The 18,834-nt window shown below is 43.3% G+C and overlaps 1 protein-coding gene across 4 annotated transcripts in view; it reads left to right on the top strand.

Moving 5' to 3' along the window:
- The window catches only part of PRKCQ (protein kinase C theta), a 212,227-nt gene that overhangs the window by 23,763 nt on the left and 169,630 nt on the right, over window positions 1-18,834 (top strand). For 2 of the 4 annotated variants that reach the window (XM_055543490.1, XM_055543492.1), the window contains one exon: window positions 1,242-1,343. The gene's annotated coding sequence lies outside the window, so the exon portion shown is untranslated. Of the gene's footprint in view, window positions 1-1,241; window positions 1,344-11,014; window positions 11,255-11,652; window positions 11,830-18,834 lie in introns of those variants that run through there. The other 2 variants (XM_055543494.1, XM_055543491.1) reach the window with 2 other exon arrangements.

Here is an 18,834-nt window from a genome sequence, read left to right as displayed (position 1 = left end):
AAAACAGTTTACCACTTCTTCCTCCACCCGCTGAACTGCCAGTCTGTATTTATGAGTTTAGTATTTTTTGTTTTTCAGGTTCCACATAGGAGAGAGATCATATGGTATTTGTCTTTCTTTGACTTACATCACTTAGCGTATGCCTTTGAAGTTGTCCAGCCATGTTGTCACAAATAGCCAGATTTCATTCTTTTTTGTGGTTGAATAATAGTCCATATATATTCCATTATATTATATATATATATATATGTTTAGGCTTTCCAGGTGGCATTAGTGGTAAAGAACCTACCTGCCAATGCAGGAGACATAAGAGAACTGGTTTCATCCCTGGGTTGGGAAGATTCCCTGGAGGAGGGCATAGCAACCTGCTCCAATATTCTTGTCTGGAGAATCCCATGGACAGAGGAGCCTTGTGGGCCACAGTCCAGAGGGTTGCAGAGTCAGACACATACACACACACACACACACACACACACACATATAAATCACCTATCTCCCCAAATGTAATAACTATGTAATAACTATTATCCTGACTTGTCATGATATGAATTTCTTTTACCCATTTTTGAGCTTCTCGTAAATGAAGTCACATAGTATGTATTCTTTTAGACCTGGCTTCTTTCACTCAACATGACAATTATAAGATTTGTTCATGCTACAGCTTGTTTGTTACGTGGCATTGTGAAATGTGATGCACTGTGATTGATGTACAATTTAATTATGCATTCTATAGCTGATGGACACTTGGGCTGTTTCCAACATGGGGTGATAAACATGCTGTACACATCTGTTAGTGCATGTGTATATACATGTCTATGGGGCTTCCCTAGTGGCTCAGACAGTAAAGAGCCTGCCTGCAATGCAGGAGACCCAGGTTCAGGTTCAGTCCTTGAGTTGGGAAGATCCCCTGGAAAAGGGAATGGCTACCCACTCCAGTACCTTTGTCTGGAGAATTCCATGGAGCCTAGCAGGCTACAGTCCATAAAGTCATAACAAGTCGGACATGAGTGAGTGACTAACACTCCATTATGTCTATGGGTTGTATGCTATATACTCCTAGAATGCCTGGGTCATGGAGTCGGTGAATGTTCAGCTTTAGTTAATACTGCCAAACAGTCTCCCAAAGTTGTACTAATTTGAGAATTCTGCTTTCTCCACATCCTCTCCATGATGTACATAATGAAGTCACTATGTTCAGAGTTACAAAGTAGACATGGCATTTTTGAAATTTTCTTTCTTAGGTGAGAAATCAAAGGAAGAATTGAAGTTTGGAGCCATGCAAGAGGTCTTGATTCTATCTGAATGAAATCACAAGGGAAAAAGAAAGTGTGACTCTGCAAAAGGTAAGTAAAGAGAGTTTTGGGAAAACAAAAACATGTACGATATTTATTTAATTCTTTTTCACTCTTCGATACTCTATGGAACACGGAAAGGGTTATAAAAACCTCAAGAACCTCTGTTTAAAGACTTTGAGTTGATTATTTGGTTTCCTTGCCTCTGGTCCTCACCAAGCTCAGGGAGAGGTGGAAACTTGGGGATAACATTGCAGCAGCTGGAATGTGGGGGCACCTCTTACTGTTTCACTCAGAACCCTCTTTAAGTTCTTAAGTTTTTAAGTCTTTTTAAGTTCCCTTGGCAGGTCAGGTCACATGACATGTTCTCAAGCAACGGTTTTCTTGTTTTTTTGCTTGGAGAGAAACTTTTTTTTAGTGTGATTACAATTTAATCCGATTTTCTGCAGCCCTTCGTTATTTATTTAATCTGGCAATTCAGTCTCAGTTGCCTTCTCCTGACCAGAAGTTTTTCCTTATGGTTAGAAGTGCATGATCCAATTAGTAAACTAGGAGTTTTTCCTGCTAGTGAAAACTGCTTAAAACAAGTTACACTCGAAAAAAAATAAAACAAGCCATTCTGTGGCGTTACAAGGGCAGATTCGAACAATATCATTTTTCTTTTTTCAAGGCAGGGGTCCCCAGCCTCTGGGATCTAATCCCCGATGATCTGAGGTGGAGCTGACATCATAATGATAGAAATAAAGTGCACAATGAATGTCATGCTTGTGAGTCATCCCCCCACCCGTCTGTTGAAAAATTGTTTTCCACAAAACCAGTCCCTGGAACCAAAAGGGTTGGGGACTGCTGCGTTAAGGTACTTGGGACAGGGGGATGGGTGTAATTTTTGTCATTTAGGAGAAACCCAAGTAGCTGGTCCTTTTTAGAGCAACGAGAGCCTTCCAGTCATCTGCCTAAAAGTCCTATTTGCAATTCTTTGACGAAACATCAGCAAATCAAGTAAAAGTCAAACCAGCAACTTTAAAAAAGACCCTGTGGACTGTGAACTACCAATAGTGTGATACACAGAATTTCAGCTTCAGTCTCAAAATTTCTGCTGTCAGCCTTGACTAGGATAAGATACGAAAGGGTTAACAGTCATCTTTATATTCTGAGATTATGAGGACTTTAAAAGTTCTTTTATATACATTTTAATATTTTTTAAATTTTCCATAATGAATATTCACTATTCCTAATTACTTTGTAATTAGGCAACATGTAAAAGTTATTCTTAAAACAATCCCCTAAATTATAGATAAAAGCATATAAGGAAATATACCAAAATGTTTATTGTGCTTGGATTGTGGAATATGGGTAATCTTTTTTTCTCCCTTTCCTTTTCTCTAATGTCTAGATGTGTGTGTGCATGCAAATATATGCATAACTTTATCACAGGAAAACTAATAAACATTTTTCAAAATGGCATGCAGAATATGACCCTTATTTCTAGGCTTTTTAGTTGCTGGCTGGAATTCTCTAGATACCAGAATTCTCTAAGTTTGGCATAAGTCGAAATGAGTGCTGCCTGTGTCCTGATTCTGGCTCTTCCACTCGCTGTGTGATCTTGGATAAGCTCCTTACCCTCTCTGAGGCTCAGTGGTCTCATCTGTAAATTGTAAATAACACTGCCCATTTTATAGGATTGTTACAAGGGCTAAACAAGATGATATATGCAAAATGCCACAGGGTGTTTTAGTTGCTCAGCTGTGTCCGACTTTTTGTGACCCCATGGACTGTAGTCCACCAGGCTCCTCTGTCGACCAAATTCTCCAGGCAAGAATACTGGACTAGGTAGCCATTCCATTTCCCAGAGGATATCCTCGACCCAGGGATCAAACCGGGGTCTCCTGCATTGCACGCAGATTCTTTACCATCTGAGCCACCAGGAAGCCCACGTACTTTAGAGGTTTGACCTACTCAATCTTCCTTGTGAAACTGGCAAGATGTAATATCAATACCTCTCCTTTATTTAATTTTAAAGCAAAGAGAAGACTCTGTGAAATAATGCATGACATTTGTAGTCTATTTAGAAAGAAAAGCTTATCTTCCAATTTAAAATACATTTATTTGATTTTTGAGCAAATCTTCATCAAGTTCTAATATGACTAGTAGAAAGATTAATTTATTTTTCATTATTTTTAATGTTGCATAAGTGTAAAAATATAACCTATTGATATGATTATTTAAATATTGCAGATTTTCTTTTTATCATCAGAGTACATTTTATTTGTGTCCGGGGCAATTCAGGGGTAGGGTGTACACTTGTGTGTATGTGTGTGTTTTATGTGTAAAATGGAGATAAAGCATCTGCTCTGTGAATGAATGCCGAATCCTAAATGTAGGGCTTTAGTTCTTTTGTTTGCTGACTCTGCCTAGTAACATGCAGGAAGAGAAAAGAAAGGTAAAAAGAGAGGGAGAGAAGGAAGGAGGGAAGAAAGAAGGGGAGGAAGAAAGAAAGGAAATATCAGTTTGGGTCTACTTAGAACATACAAGCAAATACAACTTTAAAGAAATAACCGGTCTCAAGCATCACTATCTGGGGCTAAAAACAAACACTGCAGAGTTGAAATGGCTGAGTTGAGGGATAAAACAGAAGCAGGCAGCACACACATCTGACTCACAGCACAGCCAAATATGGTCAATTTCGCCTCGTTAGACCACTGTTCTAACCACTGAGAAAAAAAATTAGATTTTCATTTCATGAAATATTTACTTTAAATTGAAATGTTGAATCTACAGTATAGTCAAGAAAGAAGAAATTCTTGATTGTCAGTGTTTTCCTGTGCCATCAAGGTATGATTTCCTGGAGAATATTTGAAATATTTGTGCCAGTGACTATATTAAATCGGCAAGAAGTACTAGAAGCAAATTATATTACATTTCCCCCTCACTAACAATTAGAACTTTCTTTTAATTGGCATTTATTCTCAGCCTTTTATAGCTCAAAGAAATCTGACAGTATACTCCATGTAGTCTAAAATAAATCCCTCGCTTCATTTGTGTGTGTGTGTTAATGGTGAAATAAAACCATAAATAATCTGTTTGAGAAGTGTGGGTTGAAGAAGAGAGTAATGAGAGGCAGGTGCGTAATTTGCTTTGCTCAAACTAGGAGACTGAGAGACAAGGCAGTTTACTCTAAAGCAATGTGCCTTTGCTGCTAGATTTTCAGATCCGAAGGCTATTGCGCTATGTCCAATTGTAGAACTGTAATAATCAAATTTATAAATATGACCAAAGTTTCATCTTCATTTCTTCCCCCTGGATTCACAGATTAATTCTCAGGTTTATCACTCTTTCCTGGGGAGGATTTCTCGTCAAAGCGTATGGTCTATTGGACTTTGAGTCTGCTGTTGTTTTTCCACTGGTGGAAGAGAATCATTAAAACAGTGCTCTGTATGGATGACTCTGTCTAGTCAATATCCCTTTAATTTCAGGCAAGGTTTTACATCCATTTGGGCTGTACTCATTTTGCTAATACAGCTGAACTCACCAAATCCAAAATGTATCTGTGGAACTGATCTTTCCTTTCACCCTAATTCTATCCTCAGATCTTACAAACACACCATAAGTTTCACACCTGTACCGATGTGAAAACAACACTGAAAATGCTACCATTCATTATCTGATCTGATGCTTATGCTACAGGTAGAGTCTCGCTACGGCCAGGGATGACTTTGCTGCTGCTGTTGTTGCACCGGGTCTTCGGTTGCTTTCTCTAGTTGTGGAGAGTGGGGGTTACCGTCTAGTTGTGGTGCACAGGCTTCTCATTGCGTTGGCTTCTCTTATGGCACAGCACAGGCTCTAGGTGCTCGAGCTTCAGTAACTGGAGCACACAGGCTCAGTAGCTGTGGCTCTCGGGCTCTAGAGCACAGACGCAAAAGTTGTGGCGCAGGGGTTAGTTGCTCCATTGCATGTAGAATCTTCCTAAGGGACTGAACCCATGTCCCCTGCATTGGCAGGCAGATTCTTATCCACTGTGCCGCTAGAGAAGTCCCAGGGATGACTTTTTAAAAAATATGGTGCCTAAAGATTTCAGAGGGCTTCCCTGGTGGCCCAGTGGTAAAAAATCCACCTCCCAATGCAGAAGGCATGGGTTTGATCCCTGGCTCAGGAAGATCCTGTGGAAAAGGAAACGGCAACCCACTCCAGTATCCTTGCCTGGGGAATCCCATGGACAGAGGAGCCTGGCAGGCTACAGTCAATGGAGTTGCAAATAGTTAGACACAACTTAATGATTAAACAACAACAAACAACAAGGATTTCAGAAGCCAAAACCAAAACATGTTAGCAATAGTGTATCTTTATAACTCTTTACCTTTAAAAAAAAAGAAACACTTTCATGCTCAGTTCATTTTTTATGATCTAATAATAATTGATGCTCAAGAAAAATGATTTGCTCTAGACATTTACTGCATAATTACAGATTAAAATTTTTACTTGTTTTATTTTATATGGCTGTATTACTAAATGGGCATTTTGATACATTCTAATTCACAAATTGGCCATCTACACACGTGTTAACTCTTCTTGGAATGCTGTATTCATCAGGACATCCATAAACATACACAATTCTTTTACTGTTCGAAATTGGGCTATAATTTCACCTCTTGTCTCTGTGTATGATGACAAAAATTAAGGCGCTGGGGGTCAGGAGACTGTAAGTCAAACCATACCCCACACAATGAGTCTGGTAAGTCATTTATTTGCCCTCTGAGGTTCATCTGTCATTTCTGTGAAATCAAGAGGATATTACTCATCTCAAGGGATTTGTTGTAAGAATCAAATTAAATAATTGAAACAAAGTGCTGGGCACCATGCCCGGACACACGCCATAAATTCACAGTAAGTGTTAATCTGTGTTAGATTTCTTTCTTTAAAAAAAAAAATGTATTTATTTATTTGGCTGCTCCAGGTCTTAGCTGTGGCAAACAGGATCTAGTTGTCTGACCAGGGTTTGAACCCAGGCCCCCTGCACTGGGAGTGCAGAGTCTGAACCACTGGACAACCAGGAAAGTCCCCATCTCTTTCTTTAAATAGACACATCACACCTACCTCCCTTACCAAAGATTTTAAAATGAGCTTAACATGACTAAGCATGTGTGAACATTGTTCCTTTGCTAATTCAGGGCAAATTTTGCATTCTCCTTTCACCACTCCCCTCATGGTTTGGAAGAGTAGCTATCAATCTTATTATCAACAGTAATCGAGGTTTACTTACTCCCCAAGGGCAGGACCAATTTTTGCTTCAGGGTTTAGAGTTCTCATGTGGCAATAAAAATTTTCTAATGTTTGATTATCCCTTTTCTCCTCCAATTGCATGGCTAAATTTGGATTGAAAGGGGGAAAAAAAAAATAACTCCCTTTCCCTTGTCCAAGCTGTGGATTTAATCTGTTTATTAAAATGTAGTTTTTTCTGGATATTGTAGTAGTAATCCATAAACTCAGAGCTGCACAATTGTGTCTACTATGTACCACAATACAAGGTTCTGGAGTACAAAGTAAACAAGACATGACATTTTTTGCCCTTGTGGAGTTTACATTCAGAAAATATAAATCAGTAAAACATCATGTAATAAAAGCCTCTACTGCTAAGTTGCTTCAGTCGTGTCCGACTCTGTGCAACCCCATAGACGGCAGCCCACCAGGCTCCCCCGTCCCTGGGATTCTCCAGGCAAGAACACTGGAGTGGGTTGCCATTTCCTTCTCCAAGGCATGAAAGTGAAAAGTGAAAGTGAAGTCGCTCAGTCGTGTCTGACTCTTAGCGACCCCATGGACTGCAGCCTTCCAGGCTCCTCCATCCATGGGATTTTCCAGGCAGGAGTACTGGAGTGGGGTGCCACTGCCTTCTCCCAAGCTGTGGATTTAAAATACCTGTTTAGGGGACTTCTCTGGTGGTCCAGAGGTTAAGACTTCCCCTTCCAGTGTAGGGAGCACAAGTTCAATCCTGGGTCGGGGAACTAAGATCCCATGTGCCACATGGCATGGCCAAAAAAAAAAAAAAAACTTAAAAAACTACTACTACTACACTTTTTATTAGTAGTACTGTTATTTTTATTGAGGTATAGTTGATTTATAATATTATTTTCAGGTGTTATTGTTCAGTTGCTAAGTCATGTCTGACTCTTTGTGATCCCGTGGACTGCAGCACGCCAGGCTTCCTTGTCCTTCACTATCTCCCAGAGTTTGCTCAAACTCATGTCCATGGAGTCGGTGATACCATCCAATGATCTCATCCTCTGTTGACCCCACCTCCTCCTGCCCTCAGTCTTTCCCAGCATCAAGGTCTTTTCCAATGAGTTGGCTCTTTTTCAGGTATCCAACATAGTGACTCAAAATTTTTATAGATTATACTCCACTTAAAATTACTATAAAATAATGGTTATATTCCCTGTGCTGTACAATAAAATACGTGTTTTTGCATATACCTCTTTTACCCATGGGGCTTCCCAGGGAGCGCTAGTGGTAAAGAATCCAATTGCCAATGCTGGAGACATAAGAGATGTGAGTTTGATCCCTGGATCAGGAAGATCCCCTGGAGGAGGGCATGGCAACCCACTCCAGTGTTCTTGCCTGGAGAATCCCCATGGACAGAGGAGCCTGGCAGGCTACAGTCCACAGGGTCACAAAGGTTTGGACACAACTGAAATGACTTATCATTACCATGGCACACTTTTATCCATTGCTCCTAGAATAACTTTGACATTTTCTGAACAAATTTACCCTAGACTCAATATGTTTATCAAATCTTCCATTAAGGTAGATCATTGTCTTCCAGCTCCATGCTGATTCTTCTGGGGATTCAGGTGGATCACTTGACAAACTCCTCAAGAAACTGTCCAAACTGGTTTCCTCCAAGTGGTGACTTTCTGCAGAGGCAGAAGGGTCCTTGTGAAATTATCCTTTGTTCAAATTTCGGGGTCATATCCTTCTTTTCCCTAATACTATCTTTCTCCAAATTAAGGTTCATAATAAGAATGCTTTCTCTTTTCAAAATTTACTCATCTATGTATTATTCTTGGCTATCCTGGGTCTTTGTTGCTGTGTGGACTTTCCTCTAGCTGCGGCAAACAGGGGCTTCTCTCTGGTTGTGGTGTACAGGCTTTTCATTGTGGTGGCTTCTCTTGTTGTGGAGCACAGGCTCAGTACTTGTGGTGCATAGGCTTAGTTGCTCCATGGCATGCTGGGATATTCCCAGACCAGGGATCAAACCTGTTTCTCCTGCACTGGCAGGCTGATTCTTTACCAGGGAAGCCCCAGAACATTTTCTTTTTATGGATGGTCAACTTCACAGAAGAATGCCAGAGCTGGTCCCATCTGGAGATAATCACCCACCAGGTCCAAATTAAACACTAAGAGATGTCTCAGGCTCCCTTTCACAAATCCCAAGTTGAAGGAAGATGGAATGCGGTGTCTCCAGAGATAAGACTCAAGAGCTAAGTCATTCATTCCTTAGCTCTGAATCCAGAGCAGGAGCCCCCCTCTTTCCCAGCTAAAAAGAATGGAAGCAGCTGCCGCTCAATTTATTCTCAGTATGATTCCAGGACGGAGAAGGCAATGGCACCCCACTCTAGTACTTTGCCTAGAAAATCCCATGGATGGAGGAGCCTGGTAGGCTGCAGTCCATGGGGTCGCACAGAGTCGGACACGACTGAAGCGACTTAGCAGCGTGATTCCAGGAAAGTTGAGAGCGGAAGCTGAAGTGGGGAAAGAAGCACAGAACCAATCGAAAGCTTGAGTGTGTTTAATGTAACGAGTGGAACCTCACCACCCACATGTAGGCCCCCCCAGGAAACGCAATTTCCTCTTCCAGGAAATAAAGGTGTGGAGAACTTCTGAGCAGCAGCCATCTATAAAACGATGAGACAGAGTCTGATACAAAACAGAAATGCCTTGTAGCCTTGGGAAGGAGAGGCCAGCTCTAGGCTCCTGGGGTCAGAAAGGTCTACACGTATCTCTAGCACCTACATGGAATGAGAACAAAGAGGGATGTTTTTCTTTTTAGTTGATATTCAAGACAAAACAAAAACAAAACTCTTTCTAGACACAGGATGAATATTGTTTTAAAAGATACAGTCTTCAGATGAATGGGTTTCTAATTGTAGGACTATATGCTTATATAGCACGCATCTCCAGGGACCAATTGTCCCAGAGAGAAGGGGAAAGTGGAGGGTATGGTCAAGGAATAGAGGCAGTATTCAACAGTGCCTAAGGGGCTGCTTCCAACTGGCCTGAGTTGCAATCCTGGTTACAGTATTTTATTAACCGTGTGGTCACAGGCAAGCTGCCTAATCCTTCTAAGCTGCATTATTCTCATCCCTAACATAGAGATAACGATGATGACGGTGAGGATTTAATATCTACATCTTAAGATTTTTTATGAGGATTATGTGAATAGTGCATCAAAAGTGCTCATCACAAAAATAATGAAAAAAAAAAGTGCTCATCACAGTGACAGATAGATAGCATATGGTGATGATTAGCATCATTATTATTTGAAACATTGTTAATTTTGGCTCTAGTTGCCAGGAGTGGGCAGAGGCTTCTCACTGCAGTGTCTTCTCTTGTTGTGGAGCACGGGCTCTAGGGAGCGCTGGCTTCAGTGGTGGCAGTGCATGGGCTCAGGAGCTGCGGTGAGTGGGCTCTCGAGCACAGGCTCAACAGCTGTGGTGCTAGGGCTTAGCTGCCCTATGGCATGTGGCATCTTCCTGGACCAAGGATCAAACCTGTGTCCCCTGCATTGGCTGGCAGATTCTTAACCACTGGACCACTAGAGAAGTCCAATGTGAAACTTCTTAAAAGTCACTGACTATTGACTAAATTTAGAGGACAGAAGACTTTCCCTCGGGTGCCTACTTGTATTGGGTTGACCAGGAAGCTCGTTGGGGTTTTTCTATACCATATTATGGAACTTTCTGGCCAACCTAATATTTAACCCCTTTCTCAAATGGTCAATGAAAACTCCAGCCATGAGGAATGGGTGGGTTTGCTGTCTCCTAGGCCCCGAAGCCTCTGGTGGCCTGCCATCTCTCTTCTGTGTAACAAGCTGTGTTGAAGAATGGCTGGGAGAGAACCAGGGGGCAGGTGTCTTGAACCAGGAGGTTTCTCTTTGGCGGTCTGCAGAGAGAAGCCGGGCCTCTTTCTGGTTTTTGTCACCTCGTTCTCAGCCATAGATACATTTTCCTACTACTGTGTGCCAGGCTCTGGTGACGTCAACACAGCTGAGGTTCTCCTACCATCACACCTCTTGACTATGACCTTCCAGGGGTGGCAGCCTCTCTGTTGGATGATCCTGGCCTGACGGTCTGTTCAATGCTGTTAGATACTGATACATGCAGAAGAGGGCCTACTCCTCGGGGAATGTATTTTTATCTTTAAAAGGTGTATGTGTTTGCTCTGCAGAGTTCATACAGATTAGGAGAACAAGCCTGCATATCTGACTTCCCAGCCCCAGCCTGCCACAAGGCAGCAATGGAAACTAAGTTACCAGATCCTTCTGGGCCTCAGGTTTTCTTCATCTTTAAAAGTTTGGAACTAGCTGTAGTCTGAGGTCTTTTTCAGCTGACAGTCTATACTTCCGTGATCAGAAGCCAGCTGATCCAAGCTGAGGCTCTTCCATACCTTTTTAATCTCCCTCTCAAAAACAAAAAAAAAAAGAAGAAGAAGAAGAAGAAAAGGACTATTGTTCTCTTTCTTAAGCTAATCTGGGTTTAGGATATTAGAGCAAAAAGCACTTTAACCAAGTACATTTTAATCATTTTGCGTAATAATTCAGAGGGAACAGGCCTGCAGTGCTGGTAACCAGTAGTCTATCCTGAATGAAAAATTTATTCTCTGGAGCACAGAACAAAAGCACCCCACTTATCCTCAGCAGGACCATCAGGACCACCAGCCAGGCGTGAAAATCCTCCAATGACGAGACACCGGTAAGACTTTACACTGCAGCTTCAAGGGCTGTCAAGTTTAAAGCAATGCAACTTAGGAAATGTTACCAAAAACCCCCAAAACGGTGCAGAAACAAAGTCAGAGGTCGGGTTATCCAGCACCAAATCTTTCTCGGGTGGGGCATTTTAAAAGAACAGGGCTCACCAGCCCTTTCTAGTGGAAAGGCTGGCAAACAGCTGAATTTTTTTTTTTTTTTTTTTAATCTGATGACCTTGATCCTTCCCGTGGGAAGGCTCGTTTCGCTTTTCGGTTGGGTTAGATGGAGAGTCACGTGGTCTAGGGTGCCTCTGCCCGCGCGCAGCTCAGCATCCCCGGCGCGGGGATGGGACCAGGTCTCGAGGCCCGAGCCGCTGTGAGCGGAAGCGCGGGGCGCAGCGCGGGGCGGGCCCCGGAGGAGAGCGGCGCGCGGCGGGCGGTGCGCGGGCCGCGGCTCCGGGGCGGGCGTCCGGGCAGCCGGCTCGGCGGCGGGGCCTCGGGGTGACGAGCGCCCCCTGGCCCGCGCCGCCCGTGCCCGCGCCGCCGCCCAGCCGCGCGCTCTGACCGCCGCCACCGGCAGGTAGGTCCCCGCGCGGGTCGCCGACCGATCGGGAGGGCAGGGCGCCCTGCAAGGGGCGCGGGGAGGGGGGCGGCCACCCAGCTCGGGCTCCGAGCCGGTCCAGGACGGGGCGGGCGGCAGGACAGTGAACTCGGAAAGGGCGACAAGCGCCGCAAACTTTGGGTCTCGTTTCCGCGGTTTGTGGCGCGCGGGACGCCCGGGATGCGCGGACCTTGGCTGGGCAGAGGCCGTCGGGGCCAGGGGCTGGGCCGCCTCCGCTTCCTTCTGGGCTTTTCTCTCACCTAAACTGCGGGGTGGGAGAGAGGGAAGGAAGACGGTGGCGGAGAGTTGACTGTTTCCCGCACGCCCTGGGAAGGAGAGGTGTGTGATGCGGTGGCAGCCTGTCCACGGAGGAAAATAAAGTTTTCTTGGCGTTTGCTCGAGAAGCAGACGGGGCTGCCAACACTCACTTATAAACTAAGCCAAGTTTCTTTCCAGGGGCCCGGGGCAGGAGGAGGCCAGTTTTGATAGATGTCAGAAAACAAAACAAAAAACTGGTGCTCAATCTTGTAATCTTGGGGTGAGAATGTTTTTCAGCTTTGGGGGCCACACGTTAAGAAACTAGAGCTAGTGCCTTTATTTTATTCGGTTCTCAAGAGCTCGGGTTATCAGTGTGAAATGGATCTTTCATGCTAACGACTCGGCGCTCCCTGCGGGCGGGCGCGCCTGGATGAAGACAAGCTCCGAGGCAGGCTCACCTGGGAGACACTGGGGTTTCTGCAGGGAGAAGGCTTTGTCCCTGGGCTTGTCCTGCTCAGAGTGGTGCTGATAAAAGATGATTCATTGGGGGACCGAGTTGACCAGGAAGGGGCTGGTGACACGGGGAGGAGAATGAGAAGGCGCCTCTCTCCTTGTCCGTGGAATGGTACATCCCCGGGTATGGAGAACGTGCAGGTCCCTTTCTAAACACAGGTCTGGTTGTTGCTCCCCTTACGTTATTCTCTAGAAGCTGTGACCACCACCGTCCTTTCCTGGTGGAGAAATTTGATAGACAAGCCCTATTAGTAAAATGGTGGTGCTCCACTCCCACCCCACACCCCAATCCTGTGAATCACCATCTTCATTTCCCCCCCGAACTTATCTTTTAACTCTTGTAAAATGGCAGTCTCACCGCCAGTGCTTTAATCTTTTTTAAAAAATGCTGTGTCTCCTGGGAAGGAGGGTGACATTTACTAATTTGGTTGCAGATTACTTCTGAAGTTGGTGCGGCTGTTTAGAATCCCTCGGAGATCAGCACTATTGTTTGAAGCAGGTGTCTGCGGCAGACTCATCTTAGTCTTTCTCATGTTGATTGAACGTGCATATATTTAAAGATGCGGCATAGGAAGAGCTTCTTAAAACCTTCAAAGCCTCAGCTGTGGAACTCCTCCAAGTTAGCAATTAAGTCTAAATTAAGTTGGTTTGTTTGGGTCCCCCCCCCCCCCATAAACTTTTCTCTGATTTCAAGAGCGACCTGTCCCCATGGCCAGCCTTTGTTTCGGCCCTCCGTGATTTTTCTTGTAAGCTTTTAAAATGTAAACTTCCAGGGAGGACTCTAGTCACCACCCTCCGCCTTGTCGTGTTCACTTCCGCCACCGTCTTGTGCAGCGGTGGCTTGGGATGGCATGTGGCTCATGGGCAAGCTTCTTTGTGCTCCCAGATCCTTCTCCCTTCTGCAGAAATTCCCTGTTGTCTGTTTGAAAGATACATAGGCCAGTGACTAGAACTTTTTTTGTTGAGGTGCCCCTGGCCTTCCATTTATGCAGAGATATTGTTCAGTTAGTCACACCTTGGTCCTTCTTCAGATCTCAAAGGTGCCTTTCAACACTGAAATGAGCTTTCTCTTGTTTGTAGCAGGTCCTGCAGGGGGTTGGGGGGGGGGTCCCTGAAATAGCCCATTCCTCTCTGACTATTTCTATAAAGGTCCCTCTTGCAGTTGTAATATATTCCCTCTCTTCTATGGAAAAGAGGCAATTCTTCTGTGTAGTGAGTCTGAAATTCCATGTGGACTGGGTCCAGGATTTTTTCCAAGAGTGTGGCCTTATAGTACAAATCTGTAACTGGCATTCAGGAGTAAAGCTCCACAAAATCTCCTTACAATGTGGAATTTGATGACAGGACATTTGCCTTCCTTTTAAAATAGGAATTGGAATTAGTACTACCTGTTCTGAATACATTTGCTTTGGAGTTACTGATTGTGTTGCTTGCCTCTAAAAGTATTGTTGATGTAGTCATCTAATATAACCTTTAATAAGGATATTTTTGATTTCAGATGACATCCTTTTTATAGGGTTCAATCTTTTATCATTTTTCCCAAGTAATTTTCACAGATCATTTCATTAAAATAAAAAAAAGGTTATATGATAAAAAGGACCAGAGAACACAGATGTATCATGTGAGTTCATATTTATATAAATTTATTGCCCCAAGTCAGATTGTAATTATAAGCAAGGGAATTAGTTTTGTGACAACATACATAATGTTAAACTCATTCTTTCTGTTTCTGTCCATTAGTTTGGAAGTTTAAGTTTCTCATTTTCAAGCAGTCATGCATCCAGCTTTGCTTTTTAATACCTATTCTAGCTGTCAAGGCAGAAATCAGGAGCAAATCATAGAAAAACATGATGTTGAGGCAAAAAGATTAATTACAAGGTGTTTCCTTGCAATAATGGAAACCTCTTTCATTATTTTAACCTGTCAACCATTTGTACACGATTATTCACATTGCTCTGTCATCTGAGGATATCCTTGAGACCAAATGAGAACCAGAAGTTTCTGAAATTAGGAATAGCATAGCCAAAGCCTGGAATCATAGATTTCTGCTCTGGGATTAAATCAGCAGATATTCAAAGCCACTCACTCTGGCAGTACATACTCTACAGTCCGATGTTATCTTTTGATTTTTTTCTTTGGTTAAAAAAAATTTTTTTATTGGTGTATTGTTGATTCACAGTGTCGTGTTAGTTTCAGGTATATAGCAAAATGATTCAGTTGTACATGTGTCTATCCTTTTTCAGATTCTTTTCCCATACAGGTAATACAGAGTATTGAGTCTAGTTCCCTGTGTTATACAGTAGATCCTTGTTGATTTGAACTGATGTGTATGTCAATCCCCAGCTCCTAATGTATCCCGCCACCCTACCCCCAGCATTTCCCCTTTGGTAACCGTAAGTTTGTTTTTGAAATCTATGAGTCTGTTTCCGTTTTGTCAATAAGCTCATTTATATAACTTTTTTAAAAATTATAACTTTGAATTAAGCTAATCCTATTCATGGTAATCAGAGCTAACAAAAGCAGTAAGACATGATTTATTGATGTATTAGTATTTATCATTTATGTGCCAGATATTATATGGCACATAATTTTACTTGTATTTGGTAAATACTAGTCTCATTTAATCTTTGCAAAGTGTTTATAAATTTGATATCACCATCATTGTCATTATCCTTGTTCGCGTTCGCATTTTGCAGTCGGGGAAATGGAGGCTGAGGGACGTTGAGTCACTTGCCCAGCTCTTAACAGCTGATAACTGTTAGAATCAGGCCTGTGTGATTGCCAGGCCTTGCCGAAAACCACAGAGCTGGATAACCTACCAATTAAATTTTGTAAATTGCGATAAAAATACACCTGACAAAATCTGCCATCTTAATCATTTTTAAATTTTAAACAGGTCAATGGCACTGAGTACATTCACACTGTCATGCAGCCGTCACCACCATCCATCTGCAGAGCTCTTTTCATCTTGCAAAACGGAAACTATCTACCCATTAAACAATTAACTCCCCATTCCCCCTTCCTTCAGCCCTTGAAACCTCCGTTCTACCTTCTATCTCTGAATTTGGCTACTCTAGTTCCCTTGTATAAATGGAATCGTACAGGATTTATCTTTTTGTGAGTTGCTTGTTTGACTAAACTTAATGTCCTTCAAGTTCATCTGTGTTGTAGCCTGTGTCAGAATTTCCTTTCTTCTTAAAGGCTGAATAATATTCCATTTTATCTGCCATTGGTTCAATGGACATGAGTTTGAGCAAACTCCAGGAGATGGTGAAGGACAGGGAAGCCTGGGTCACAAAGAGTTGGACACGATTGAGCAGCTGAGCAACAACAGTATCTCCCACAATGTATCTACCACATTTTGTTTATCCATTCACCTGTTCATGGTTGTTTGGGTTGCTTCCACATTTTGGCTTACGAATAAGGCTGCTGTGAATATGAGTGTAAAAATATCTCTTCAGATCTCTGCTTTAAGTACTTGTGGCTGTATACCCAGAAATGGAATTGCTGGCTTAGATGGTAATTCTGTGTTTAGTTTTTTGAGGAGCCACCACGCTCTTTTCCATGGCGACGGCACCATGTTGCATTTCCACCAACAGTGCGGGAGGGTTTCAGTGTCTCCCGTCTGCGCCCATGCTTGTTACTTTCTGTTTGTTGATTGTTGCCATCCTAATGGGTGTGAGATGGTAACCAATTAACATTTTACCAAACCATTTCGTGCCCGACCTCAGGGGTTCATGGGTTGATGCTGTTTCTGAATTCATTATTTTTTTTCCTATCTCATCCTGTACTTACATCCCTTTTTATTTTTTTCCTCTCTCTTTATTTCTTTTAACCTTGAAACATCCCAGACTTACAGAAAAGCTGTAACTACAGTACAAAGGGGAAAATCCTTTTACCCTTTTAACCCTACTGATGATGTCTAAATAAGTTGCTGACTCGATGCCCTATCACCTTATCAGTTCTTTCATGCGTATTTCTTACAAATAGAAACATTCTCCCCCAGAAGCAGAGAATAGCCACAAAATTAGGACATGAAGTTAATATGTCCCCTTTTTTAGTGCAGAATAATTGGAGGACTTAACGACTCCAGCATCTCCTGCAGGACTGGGGAACCCACGGGCAGAAGGGCTTCTGCCCTCTACAGAGGGCTGCCCCTACTTACACGAAGTACCTTGTGGTTTAGCAATGAGCAGTTGTTGAGAATCAGGTAAGCGTGGCATTCATTGTAATGATGCTAAATGTGCAGAACAGACCCTTTGCAGACTTAAAGGTTATCTTCTTGTATGTGACCAAAACAAGACAGATTCCCATGACAGTGGAGAAAATCAGAAAGTTGATGGTTGTGCTTTCATCCACCAAGTTTTTGTTGGGAGCCTCAGAGCCACATGCTGCTGTGTAACCACAGGCAAGATGCAGGCAGGTAAAGGGGAAGTTCTGAGTGTGATGACTTCATCATGTTATGTCGGTTTATAATATTACCGTGCACAGCTATGCTGCAGGTTCACGTGTTTCTTCTTCGCCAGTAGACTCCAAAAAGGCTGCCATTTGCCTGGAGCCCTTTTCCCAGCACCTACAGAAGGACTGGTGCCCAAGGAGCCCCCAGTGAACCCCCAGTGCAGAATGAGTGTGTACATGCTGTACTGGGCACACACGTGATGCCAAGGGCGCACTAGATCTGGGCTGTCTGGGAAGGCATCTGGAGAAAGTGGCAGCTCAGCTGAGACCTGCTGTGCAGGCGAGGATGTTTTGGAAGGTGGGATTGCATTTTAGGATGGCCTGTGAGCATGACATCCTAGTAAGGTGAAGGACAAACCCTGTCTGGTTTGAGCAGAGCAGTGAGGGAGGAGAATGGGGTGAGCCCTGACGCTTCCCTCTCAAAGTGTGTTGATCACTACCACATCAACCGCTCTTTAGTTGAAAGTATGAAGAGTGGACCCTTAATCACCCTTGGCTAGCCTACCCTGTTACCCATCTCCAGCCCTCTGCATTGTTCACACTGGGCATATGCTAAAATAAGCATCTAGCCCGTAGAGTCTTGTTGCCAAGATTTGGGTGAGTTTCCAAAGGAAGCCAGGCGCTGAGAATTCATGGTCAGATGACTCTTCACAGCCCAGGTGAGCAAAAGGCCGAGTCTTTCATGAAAGTCAGCTGACATGTCTTTCTTGCAGTTTGGGGAGAAATTCATGTCAGCTGTGTGGTAGCGTTTTTAGAGCGGTAGTTTTCAACTTTTTCCATTTTGTGGTCTGTTAATGTACTGTTTGCAGTGATACAGAGTTGGGCCTCTCATCTAGTGTTTTTTAAACTGCAAAGCACAATCATTATTGGATTGTGAGATTTGCATTGTGTTGCAACAAGCAAATCTTTAAACATGAAATGGAACAGAAAAGACTAGCATGCATTTCACATAGCAAGAGTAAATAATTCATGAAATTTGGGATCATGGAGTTTGGGACATGTGTCTTATGATCATCCTAGACCTATGGCCTTTAGTTTTCTGTAATGTTCCTTTAGGTTGTAGAATCATACACCCTGTGGCCTGGAGGGAGGCAGGGGAAAGTGATATTGGTTGAGTGGGCATCATGCCGGGTGTCTGGGGTATGTGAGACATTTTCTCCTCAAGTCCTGCCCACTGAGTGGCTCATCCACAGTTTATAGAGATGCTGAGGCGGGTCGAGGTCAAGAATCTTCATCAAGGGCCCCACAACAAATGACTAGCTGTGAACTCTGATCTCTCGGCTCCCCAATTTAAGCTCCTTTTTCTGCCTCTGTGGGTTATATTCCCAAAGTTTGTTCATCAGTTGGCTGTTTGGGGAAGATGTCATCTCAGGGGGAGAGTCTTATAATCAGATTCCACTTTTGTTAAGAGGAATACAGACTTTGGGATGTGCCCTGTCAGCTTCTTAAGGAAAAAAAAAAAATCACTTAGAAAAAAATAGTATTGATTCAACAGACCAGAGATTGTGGGGCCTGAAGTCAACAAAGATGAAAACAGTCCCTCCGCCCTCCCCTTGAAGCTTCCCCCACCCCCTTGCTCAGGCTGGGAGCAGCAACTTGGGTGGAGCCACATGAGGTGATGTTCTTTTCTTTCCAAAACTGGGGTTCCCAGGTCCACAGCAGAGTCCCATCTCCTTCTCCCGGAGCCAGAGGCTGCTGCACTTCTACTGGACAGAATCATGTAACTGCAAATTCGTGGCATCGGGGCTCTGTGAT

The sequence above is a fragment of the Bubalus kerabau genome, chromosome 13 (genome assembly GCF_029407905.1).
Source record: "Bubalus kerabau isolate K-KA32 ecotype Philippines breed swamp buffalo chromosome 13, PCC_UOA_SB_1v2, whole genome shotgun sequence".
Lineage (NCBI taxonomy): Eukaryota > Metazoa > Chordata > Mammalia > Artiodactyla > Bovidae > Bubalus > Bubalus kerabau.
Note: the sequence above shows the minus strand (reverse complement) of the source record. Positions and strands in the feature narration are given on the sequence as shown.